Source organism: Dermacentor andersoni, chromosome 1 (genome assembly GCF_023375885.2).
Source record: "Dermacentor andersoni chromosome 1, qqDerAnde1_hic_scaffold, whole genome shotgun sequence".
Taxonomy (NCBI): domain Eukaryota; kingdom Metazoa; phylum Arthropoda; class Arachnida; order Ixodida; family Ixodidae; genus Dermacentor; species Dermacentor andersoni.
The window spans coordinates 59,373,415-59,385,531 of NC_092814.1; the positions used below are offsets into that span (position 1 = coordinate 59,373,415).

Here is a 12,117-nt window from a genome sequence, read left to right on the forward strand (position 1 = left end):
GGTCGTATTGACATCTTATGTACCAAGTTCTATAGAAAAAATTTTATAGAACGTTTTCAGAAACGTTCCTTAGAGGTCGTATTGACATCTTATGTGCCAAATTCTATAGAAAAATGTTTATAGAACCTTTTCAGAACTTCTAATGCGGCCTGTCTATAGAATGGCTCTACATCCACCATAAAAGTTCTATAGAGGTCGTATTGACATATTATGTACCAAATTCTATAGAAAAATTTATAGAACGTTTTCAGAACTTCTAATGCGGCCTTTCTCTAGACTGGCTCTCCATTCCCGTTCTAAAAATGTGCCATCATATGACATATGTACTGAGTTCTATAAAGGAACGTTTATAGGACATTAAAGAAGCTAAAGTGCGGCCTGTGTAAGAACGGCTCTATATTTTCACTCTATAAACAGTACCCAGTATCCAGTGCATCGCCGGATTATGGGCCCAGTGCCGCGCGCTGGATGCATGGGGCGCTGGGCAGGCGCGGCGTACTGGGAGGCGCTGGTTACTGGTCCGTAAAACAGCTCTAGCGCGTAAACCACGCGGTGCCTGGGCACCGTATTTATTTTTTGAATACAGAAAGCAACAGAGAGCGTTTTAGTGCAATAAAAGAACGAAAAGAAAAACGTAATAAAAATGCTCCGACCAGGATTCGATCGTCGCACCTGCAGAACCCCAGCCGGGCTCATTACCACTACGCCACGCCAGCAGCCAGAGATGAGCGGATAATTTAGCATACCAAAATCGAGAAGCAGTTTTAGTTTCACAGAGAGAAGTCCTACACAGACGTGGTAGATGCGCTATCGCCCAGCAACTAAAACTCACGCCTTTAGCTCAAAGAAAAAGTTGCTCTCCATATTCAACAGTGTGCTCGGAAGTGCCATAACATCGACTTTCACTTGCGATTGACATTTTAACTTGGAAAAAAGTCCTAAATGAACCACCGACCCGGGACGCTGCATGAATGGGCTGTTACTGCCGATTTCGATAGCCGTTTCTTGTTCTTCACGCGAGGGATATGCTACGTTTTGTTAGTTCAGTTATGCCTTTCAGTCTACACGTCTGTCTAGTCATATATATGCGTCAGAGAAGCGCAGGCTAGTGCTGGGAGCCTTCGGCGACAGCCCATATATCTGCGTTTTGACGCGTCACATGGGCGCTCCTCACTTCTTGTGCTGACACTGTAGACGTGAAAAAAATTGTTTATTTAAAAGCACCGATGCAAAATCTGAAATATAGAGTGATTTATCCTTGTTAGACTTCTTGATTCTTCAGTTTAGACCCGCCGATAGCGTGCAGAGGCACTCGCCGGATACGCTATGCCTAATCATCGGTGGGGACCGATCTGGGCGCGGGTAGCTGGCGAAAGCTAAAACGTGTGTATTTGAGCCTCAGAACCTTTCTTTAGTACAATAGGGAAAGTGGAAGCGCACGAATCGCCTCAGCTTTGTTATCGGTGCGATATTATCAAGCAGCGGTAGGCTTCGAACTCGGGGTCCGTTCGAGCGCGTCTGAACGACTACTGGATTTCATGTCCACTCCACAACACTGCAACAATGGCGATAACTCCCAGTAACACGTTACGTGCGAACTACTAAAAAAGCGGCGTTCTCTGCGTTTGCGTGGTTTCGTTCAAAAATTTAGCTATCTGCCCTGTCAAAAGGGAAAATGCAAAAAACGAAAGTGATCTTCAGTGTCAGATGTGCAGGAATAAACAAGGCAGCTCACGCACCTATATTCCATGCTGCGACACGAAATAGTTCTATGACCCTAAGATATAGCGTTATTTAGGACAAGAGACTAGTATCAAGTGATGAAAATGTATAAAGCATTTAATATTCAGCAGCGCTCGTCCTTTTGTACTGGAGCCAGCGCAGCACAAACACAACCAGCACAGTTTCCAATGCGAACCAGCGCCTGTACGGCACAAACCAGTGCGCCCCAGCGTCATGGCAGTGGAGCCAGCGTCTCTTCCAGTGTGACCCAGCTCTCATCCAGCGTTCTCACTGGTCTCGAGTGAGTCCCAGCGAGCGCCAGCGTACCCAGTGCAATCCATTGCCAAAAAAAAAAAAAAAAAAAAAAAAAAAAAAAAAAAACCCGCTGGTTTCACAGTGGAAGTCGCTGGTTCTTGCAATCGGCATTTCAGAGGTTTGTTACCATCAAGCAAGAGCATCGTTAAAAAGACACTCATTGTCGAAGGCGAACATCACACTAATCGAAATTAGGAAAACTAAAGAAATATAATGGAAGCGCGCATTGTTGTTTCTGTCGCATATGCAGGTAAATCACAAAGATGTATACCAAGAAACACTAAGCAAAACTGCGCGTTAGCAGCCGCGTCATATCTCTTTGCTGGCATGCAGTGACTGCAGCACTTGGGGCGGGAACACATCGAACGCCGCCGCACATTTCTGCCACACACCACTCAAATGCGGCAAATGCACGCTGCAGAAACGAAGTTTTTTTTTTGTTTGTTTTTTCGAGGAATCTTCGTGGGTCACACAATGCACAGAGAAGGCACGGACCACATGAGCGCGATCCGCGCACGATAAGCACATCGCCACGAAAGCAAGATAAGCGTAACCTGTGCCTCACGGGTAAAATTAAAAATCATCGTATATTTGTTGCTGTGCGACGGACACAAGCGCACGGAAACATCACACATTGCACATGTGTACCTCCGAGGTTGTGTCAACAATTTCTGGGCTACATTTAAACGACAGCAGGAAGTTACTTCAATGAGAAACGAAGTGAGGGCGCAGGTAGTGCAGGTAACGGCTGCGCATAAAGTCAGTTAGGGCTTCAAGGCCAGTGACCGAGGTTGAAATCGTCAATATCACACCCCAGCGATAGCTTACTCAGGGTAAATTGTTCAGATCTTGAAGGTCATGCTTTTTGCTGACTGCATGTGGCATAAGCCATTCAAAAGCAAGAACACTGCATGTAATTTATTTCTGCCCTAAACTATAGCACACAATATGAGCATGTCAATATTTATTCTTGTCTCTCAACATAATTTATGTAGTTCGGCCAAAATGGCACAAAACCTGCTGTAGTGGATATTATTGTAAGAATCACGGAGGCCACAAGAGCCGCACTATTATACAGACGGCGCTGGCGGCGCCGGTATTTTCGTATTCTACGCGATCGGTAGAATACGAAGGTACGGCCAGGGACCGGCGTGTTGTTACTCCTCCGTCTTCAGCGGTTGTTGTGCCAGCTGCTTCGATGTGTTTGTTTAATCGTGTGTTATTAGGTTTGCTGTAATGAAATGAGACGCAGTTCGCGAGCACGAAAGTGCCAGAAGATGACTTGAGTCTCGCTGTAAGCACGCCGTATGTGTGGCGCGCCAGCTAAATGTGGACCAACGATTTTCATGCCGTGGAGTGCGTTCCCTTTGTCTCCGCTGGTTGTCGTGGAAAGTTTGGTGGACGGCGCAAAGAAGTAATGTGTATTATTAGCGTGCCTCAGCTCGTCCACTACCCAGCGGCTTGTATGCTGCAAGTAACATCGCAGACGCATCACTGGAAACTTGGAGAGCGCCTTTCGACCTCGTCGCACTGTTGAAACGGTAAGCAATCGTGCTCGCCAACTACACGTGCGTTCATGCGTGTTGTGTGTGCTTCCCGTGTGTGTATAGAGTGCCTTGCGAACGTAGCAAGTGGAATACCCACGACAACAGTGAACCCTGTGCTGATGCTTGCTACGCGCTGGTTGTAAGAATTGTGTACGCAACTCTATTGCCACAGTGCGGAATTGATAAACCTGATAAGCGTTTGCTTCCGCTGAGAAAAGTTTCGCAAATCGTGTTCACCTTGTGCAGCTGTGCGTGAGCTCCAGCTTGTCTGCTAAAGTTACATAGTAACGACCCGTCTACCTCTTCATCGATTCTTTCTTAAGTGACGTTACCTCACTTATATATGCTTCGACGTTGTGCACAATCTCTGCTTACGAGGTTTTTGGTTAACGAACAGTTATAGGGAAAAAATGTAAGCCAATCACAGCTTGCTACTAGTACAGCTTTATTTCCAAGACAAGATGTGTTGACATAACTGACTTAACTAAACTTGACAGGGGAAAGTTGCCTATACGAAGTAATGGAAAAAAAACTTATAGATTAGATTGTAATCTGCTGCTGCGGCGCGTCCAAAATTTTATTTGATGTAGAGGTCCCTATTATCATGACATTCGATGATTTCAAGCATTTGCTCTCTTTCCACATAAGTGCAGACATTGTTTTCATGACTCATTTAGGTGCTGATTGCATATTTTCACGATGTCACAGCTTTATTGTGCCACTGCTATAAGCTAACATAGAACTCATTTTGTAGTGGCGAGGCCGTGACCCACAACATAAACTCCAAGATCGAGGAGCCCCCAGAAATGCAGACCCTGTGGATATATGGCTGCAGCAGCATGGTGTGTGATCTGGATGGTCATGTCAGGTGTGTATGAAATGTACGTGTTCCAAAAAGTGGGCTTGGTGTCATTCATGGTGAAGTTTATCAACACATTACTTAATGCAGCTTACTAAAGAGACTAAATATTTACGCAACTTTATTGAGCTTGCTACCTATTTGTGTGCATAGCCATTATGCCCACATTATTGTGTTCTGTATAAAACTATACCTAACCTTTCCTGATGTTTAGTATTTGTTTTGCGTAAGTTGCTTACCTGCAAGTTAAATATAATTTTTGCTTTGTACGTAGTATATTTGGGACTTTTTATTGTGGTTTTATTCTTTGAAAACTATTCCCTATGCTGGACCCCTTATTTGCATATTTTTTTGTTTGTGCTACAATCTCGTGCAGTTTTCTGTGCATGTAGGGATTCGAAGTGTAGTGGGCTAATTATGTTGCAGGTCTAAGCACGTAGTGTGCACACCATTGTTTATCATTGATACTTTTACAGTTACTTCTCTGTTCGCATAGTAACAGCTACTGCAAAATACACATTTGGTGAGCTTTAATTTCCTGATAATTAATATGAAGATCAGTATTTACTATGCTGCATTTACTTCAGTAGTACATAGGCTAGACTCATCATCATCATCATCATCATCATCATCAGCCTGATTACGCCCACTGCAGGGCAAAGGCCTCTCCCATACTTCTCCAACTACCCCGGTCATGTACTAATTGTGGCCATGTTGACCCTCCAAACTTCCTAATCTCATCTGCCCACCTAACTTTCTGTCGCCCCCTGCTACGCTTCCCTTCCCTCGGAATCCAGTCCGTAACCCTTAATGACCATCGGTTATCTTCCCTCCTCATTACATGTCCTGCCCATGCCCATTTCTTTTTCTTGATTTCAACTAAGATGTCATTAACGCGCGTTTGTTCCCTCACCCAATCTGCTCTTTTCTTATCCCTTAACGTTACACCTATCATTTTTCTTTCCATAGCTCGTTGCGTCGTCCTCAATTTAAGTAGAACCCTTTTCGTAAGCCTCCAGGTTTCTGCCCCGTACGTGAGTACTGGTAAGACACAGCTGTTATACACTTTTCTCTTGAGGGATAATGGCAACCTGCTGTTCATGATCTGCGAATGCCTGCCAAACGCACCCCAGCCCATTCTTATTCTTCTGATTATTTCACTCTCATGATCTGGATCAGCAGTCACTACCTGTCCTAAGTAGATGTATTCTCTTACCACTTCCAGTGCCTCGCTACCTATCGTAAACTGCTGTTCCCTTCCGAGACTGTTAAACATTACTTTAGTTTTCTGCAGATTCATTTTTAGTCCCACCCTTCTGCTCTGCCTCTCCAGATCAGTGAGCATACATTGCAGTTGGTCCCCTGAGTTACTAAGCAAGGCAATATCATCAGCGAAGCGCAAGTTACTAAGGTATTCTCCATTTACTCTTATCCCCAATTCTTCCCAATCCAGGTCTTTGAATACCTCCTGTAAACACGCTGTGAATAGCATTGGAGAGATCGTATCTCCCTGCCTGACGCCTTTCTTTATTGGGATTTTGTTGCTTTCTTTATGGAGGAGTACAGTGGCTGTGGAGCCGCTATAGATATCTTTCAGTATTTTTACATACGGCTCGTCTACACCCTGATTCCGCAATGCCTCCATGACTGCTGAGGTTTCGACTGAATCAAACGCTTTCTCGTAATCAATGAAAGCTATATATAATGGTTGGTTATATTCCGCACATTTCTCTATCACCTGATTGATAGTGTGAATATGATCTATTGTTGAGTAGCCTTTACGGAATCCTGCCTGGTCCTTTGGTTGACGGAAGTCTAAGGTGTTCCGGATTCTATTTGCAATTACCTTAGTAAATACTTTGTAGGCAACGGACAGTAAGCTGATCGGTCTATAATTTTTCAAGTCTTTGGCGTCGCCTTTCTTATGGATTAGGATTATGTTAGCATTCTTCCAAGATTCCGGTACGCTCGAGGTCTTGAGGCATTGCGTATAGAGGCTGGCCAGTTTTTCTAGAACAATCTGCCCACCATCCTTCAGCAAATCTGCTGTTACCTGATCCTCCCCAGCTGCCTTCCCCCTTTGCATAGCTCCCAAGGCTTTCTTTACTTCTTCCGGCGTTACTTCTGGGATATCGAATTCCTCTAGATTATTCTCTCTTCCATTATCATCGTGGGTGCCACTCGTACTGTATAAATCTCTATAGAACTCCTCAGCCACTTGAACTATCTCATCCATATTAGTAATGATATTGCCGGCTTTGTCTCTTAGCGCATACATCTGATTCTTGCCAATTCCTAGTTTCTTCTTCACTGCTTTTAGGCTTCCTCCGTTCCTGAGAGCTTGTTCAATTCTATTCATGTTATACTTCCTTATGTCAGCTGTCTTACGCTTGTTGATTAACTTCGAAAGTTCTGCCAGTTCTATTCTAGCTGTAGGGTTAGAGGCTTTCATACATTGGCGTTTCTTGATCAGATGTTTCGTCTCCTGCGATAGCTTACTGGTATCCTGTCTAACGGAGTTACCACCGACTTCTATTGCACACTCCTTAATGATGCCCACAAGATTGTCATTCATTGCTTCAACACATGCAGCGGTGGCGTAGAGGTAGAACACCCGCCTCGCGTGCAAGAGGTCCGTGGTTCGAATCCCGGTGCCGCGCAATTTTCCACCGGATTAAAAAAAAAAAAAATCCGCGTGTTGATAAAATTGCATAAACAGGCCTGGAGTGTGGCCTGATGCCGGTGACCAGAACCGGTAACACACTCCCTCACCAGAGCAGGATTGGCCACCCTGGTGCAGTACTTGGCCACAACCTCCTATATGAACACAACAATCAAACCCCGGCCCTCAGTCCCCAGCAGCTGCGAAGCAACTGACCACGGCGGCGGTCAGACCTGCGACGCTGCAGAGGGTGCTAAGAATCCCTGGCTCCGGACAGGCCGCCATTGGAATATGAACCTGGCAACGTTTAACGCAAGAACATTATCTAGTGAGGCGAGTCTAGCAGTGCTATTGGAAGAATTAGAGGGCAGTAAATGGGATATAATAGGGCTCAGTGAAGTTAGGAGGCCAAAAGAAGCATATACAGTGTTAAGCAGCGGGCACGTCCTGTGCTACCGGGGCTTAGCGGAGAGACGAGAACTAGGAGTCGGATTCCTGATTAATAAGAATATAGCTGGTAACATACAGGAACTCTATAGCATTAACGAGAGGGTGGCATGTCTTGTTGTGAAACTTAATAAGAGGTACAAAATGAAGGTTGTACAGGTCTACGCCCCTACATCCAGTCATGATGACCAGGAAGTCGAAAGCTTCTACGAAGACGTGGAATCGGCGATGGGTAGAGTGAAAACAAAATACACTATACTGATGGGCGATTTCAATGCCAAGGTAGGCAAGAAGCATGCTGGAGACAAGGCAGTGGGGGAATATGGCATAGGCACTAGGAATAGCAGGGGGGAGGTATTAGTAGAGTTTGCAGAACAGAATAATATGAGGATAATGAATACCTTCTTCCGCAAGCGGAATAACCGAAAGTGGACATGGAGGAGCCCGAACGGCGAGACTAGAAATGAAATAGATTTCATACTCTGCGCTAACCCTGGCATCATACAAGATGTGGACGTGCTCGGTAAGGTGCGCTGCAGTGACCACAGGATGGTAAGAACTCGAATTAGCCTAGACCTGAGGAGGGAACGGAGGAAACTGGTACATAAGAAGCCGATCAATGAGTTAGCGCTAAGAGGGAAAATAGAGGAATTCCAGATCAAGCTACAGAACAGGTATTCGGCTTTAAGCCACGAAGAGGATCTTAGTGTTGAAACATAGGCTAGACTGATATGGATCTTTTGTGACCTACACGGGATGCCTTTTTTGCTTGTTGCATTAAAAATGCGGGCTCACCGACATGTCTTACTATATATGTGGTATGCCTCATCGATTTCACTTGTCAATTTTTACGGCCGATGAAAACAGATGAACGATTGTAATCCAACATGAAGACCCATTGTAGAAATGTACTGCCAAGTTGGACGACCATACTGGTCTTTTGAATGAAATATGGGGATCTCTTATACACATAAGATGCCGGCCAGTTTGCCCTATGTACGCTTGACCACATGTGAAAGGGATACACTGCACTGCCTGTGACACACACGACAAATTTGGCGGTATCTTTCACCGAGCAAGCCTCCCTTGCCTGCTTGCCTTTCTCAATTCTCTTGCACACTGCTCTGCATATAGGCACCCTGGCAAGAAAGGCTTGCTTAGATACCACTAAATTTGTCTTGTGTCTGTCAGGGGTAGTGTAGTCTATTCTTGTGATCATGTGTGTATTTGGTCAAATGTACATGCAGCAGATTGGCCGGTGCTTCAACACGTGCCTAAGATAGCACCATAATTCACCCACCGGACCAGTATGTTCATCCCGCTTGACCATGCACCGATGGGACTGGGGCTGCGTGCCAGATTTAGACTGTTCATCTGTATTGGGCAGCTACGGTAACCAATTGACCATCAAAATTGCTGAGGAATGCCACATAAAAAGACTGGGTCACAATCTGTTTACTGAATTGTCTGCAACCTTCGTAGTAACAAATTTGTTTGTTGCATGTAGTTTTAGGCACGTTATTTCTTGTCAAATTTTCTGCTTGGCCTATAGAGCAGTTATGCAATCAATTTTCAAAGTTACGTATTTGTATAATTTCTGTTTTCGGTTTTTCACATGCTATGTTGCAAGAAGGACCCTTTTTAATTAAAACTGAATTAACTTTTCAATTGCAATTGGGAAGTCTTATCATTGCATTTAGGATACTAGTGTACATACCCGTACTAGATTAGAAACTAACTGTTTCAATAACTCAAGAAGCACGAATATACTGTGTCCATTGTATCTGACAGTGACACTGCGACTGTGTCCCGAATACCACAAATTGGCAGTTATCCATCATAATTTGCGAAAACAACTTGAAACATTATTGGACCCCATACAATGGATACTTCCATGCATCATCACGATTGCTCAATCTCCATGTGAGAAATTTATTATTGGCATATTAAGCATAGTACATACCAACTATGGCTAACAGGGGATGGAATAATAATTTTGTCTACCGCTGAACGATAGAAGCCAGTAGGTCATTCCCTTCTTTTAAAAAAATTTGCTTCCTATGCATAGTGTGACGTCTGTATAGGACTCTTAGCTCATGGGTGTTCCTGCTTGCTTATGTTATAAAGGGGAATGTGTTGTCATTGCAAGATGAGATTAATGTGTGACTTAGGCTGTTGTCGTTTGGAGATACTTTTCGTCATCAGCCATGATATTCTAGTGCCAGGCACATTGGCCCAGTGCTGATGTCACAGAATCTTGGGAAAGTAAAAATATTTAAAAGTGATTCTCAAAAGGACTGCCGCTGTTTGGCAGAGTGGTGGGGAGGTGGGGCGTTCTGCCACTTTTCTGTTGTAATTTTTTTATGAAATACTGAAATGAAACTTAGCATAGTGCTACAACTATATAGATATTTGTGGCATGTTTGTGCCTGCTAATACATTACGGCTGAATGTTCATTACACCTTTTGAAAATTAATTTCAATTGTATTTTCCAGGCTCCACCGTCGCTGATTACTAGATGGACCAAATGAGGCCAAAAACTAGCCTTTCCTCGCTCCTTTCCTGGAAAGTGAAATAGCAGGTGATCATGTAAGAATGAACTTGCAACATGTAAGCAGTAGCCAAAGCTCCATACAGGTCATGCTGGTGGTGGAATGATAAGACAAACCGCAATATTTATTTGTTTACTTATTCACTTAATATTTATTTATTCATATCTCATGAGTACTGTGCAGTTTTACAGCAAGGAATCAGGTAAAATAAAGAAATATTGTTGCATCAAAGTAAACATGTTATTTGAAAAAGCATAATTCACGTAGCACAGTACCATGATGAAGCATTTTTAGACAACTAGTCTGCTTTTGATACGAATTCATGAAAACTCCAAATTTTGAAGAAACAGAGCAGTAAGGTTAACAAATCTTACTCATAACTAAAATATGACATCGCATTTCTGTTGGACCTAATACCGTAATTAAATCTGGCAAATTTGAGATACCATATGCTGCTCTAATATAGAATCACTAATTTATGAGTAGATGCGCGAAACTCTCAAACATTGCAACAATTTCATGTAAGCTGTAAATTCATATATAAAATTTGTTGACTTTAGACATAGCAGATGGCGTCTGCAGAACTGTGATATCTCTTTCTGGCACAGAGATGTGGATTATTAAGCTTTGTGGTGTTATTTTTCTTAAACCTGCCAAATAGTTCTTCCTGCAACAAGTAGAATTCTCAAATGTCACAAACTTAATTCAAGTTATTGCTGTGGTTGTCTCAAAAGTATTTCTGTATTTTGGATGTATTTGAGTAAGAAAAACGACAGAATTAACGAACTTGTGCTAGTCCTTTTTTTTTTCAATATACAGTTGCAAACTGAGTAAGTTCTTTTCCTTCAAGTTTTGCTGTGTTAAGCAAATTTTAACAAAAATTGATGGTGTTACTGTAAAAACTATTATTTAAACATTTTTAAATGTATCAAACCTCATCAAATTTCGTTCCATAGTTGCCGAGAAAAACTATTTTACTGTTCGTGTGCATTACATAGGAGCTCCCGAGCTAAATCTCTTTTTTAGTCATTGCGTCTGTCGGTCTGGTTTGTATTTCTCATCCTAATTTTAGAATATTGGCTCTGATCTCAAGATTGTTTCCCTTACAACGAAATACAAGCTTTTAAACTTTGTACGATATATGGTGTACTGCTCTATGAAAACCACTGTTTGGCACATTTTTGCAGGGCCTGCCAGTGCTAATTTTACACAAACATAGACTAAAAGGCTGTGTCGTTTCGGTATATGGTGTACTTATCTGTGAAAGCCACTATTTGCCACATTTTTGCAGGGACTGCCAGTGTTATTTTTGCAGTTAAACAGACTAAAATGTTGTGTCGTTTCGTCAGGCTGACACAACATTGCAGTGGACATTCATATAAGTCTATTCAACTTTAGTATCCAACCATTTAATGTGCGCTGCTGGAACAGGTACTTCTTTTGCAGTTTTAATGGTATGGTTTCTTGTCCTAGTCAAGCCTGTTATTGCCAGGTGTCAACTGTAATCAAGTGTGCCACTGATTTTTTTACCTCATGTTTCATGCGTTCACACCACCAGCTTGACCCGAGAAGCATGTTGGCAGCTGTTTGTGTGTTGCAAGTTCTAGTCTGAAGCGTGTATGTCACATATATGAAGCATGTATATAGTCTGAAGTGCAATAAACATTTTGAACTGAATACTTTGTGGTTGTAGTACCAATTATTTTGCCACTGCATTTACTGTAGTCCTTATTGCCTACAGTAGAACTTTGGTAAATATCAAGTACTTTACACACATTGGCCTAGCTTTTATAGGCATTTGCTTGTAGGGACTCGAAAGCAGCTGCATAGAAATATTCTATAGAATTTTGTCTTTAGCATCTCTAAAGGAACTCGATAGAAATATTCTATAGAAAGTTGCCTTTAGCATCTCTAAAGCAACTCGATAGAAATATTCTATAGAAATTTGTCTTTAGCATCTCTAAAGAAACTCGATAGAAATATTCTATCAAAATTTGTCTTTAGCATCTCTA

General features: G+C 42.7%; 1 long non-coding RNA gene across 1 annotated transcript; it reads left to right on the forward strand.

The window, feature by feature from the left end:
- The first annotated feature begins 3,188 nt into the window (after positions 1-3,188).
- On the forward strand, positions 3,189-11,782 carry LOC129380486 (uncharacterized). Its single transcript, XR_008608556.2, has 3 exons — positions 3,189-3,578; positions 4,339-4,452; positions 10,049-11,782. It is a non-coding gene; the product is annotated as an uncharacterized lncRNA (long non-coding RNA).
- The last annotated feature ends 335 nt before the right edge of the window (positions 11,783-12,117 follow it).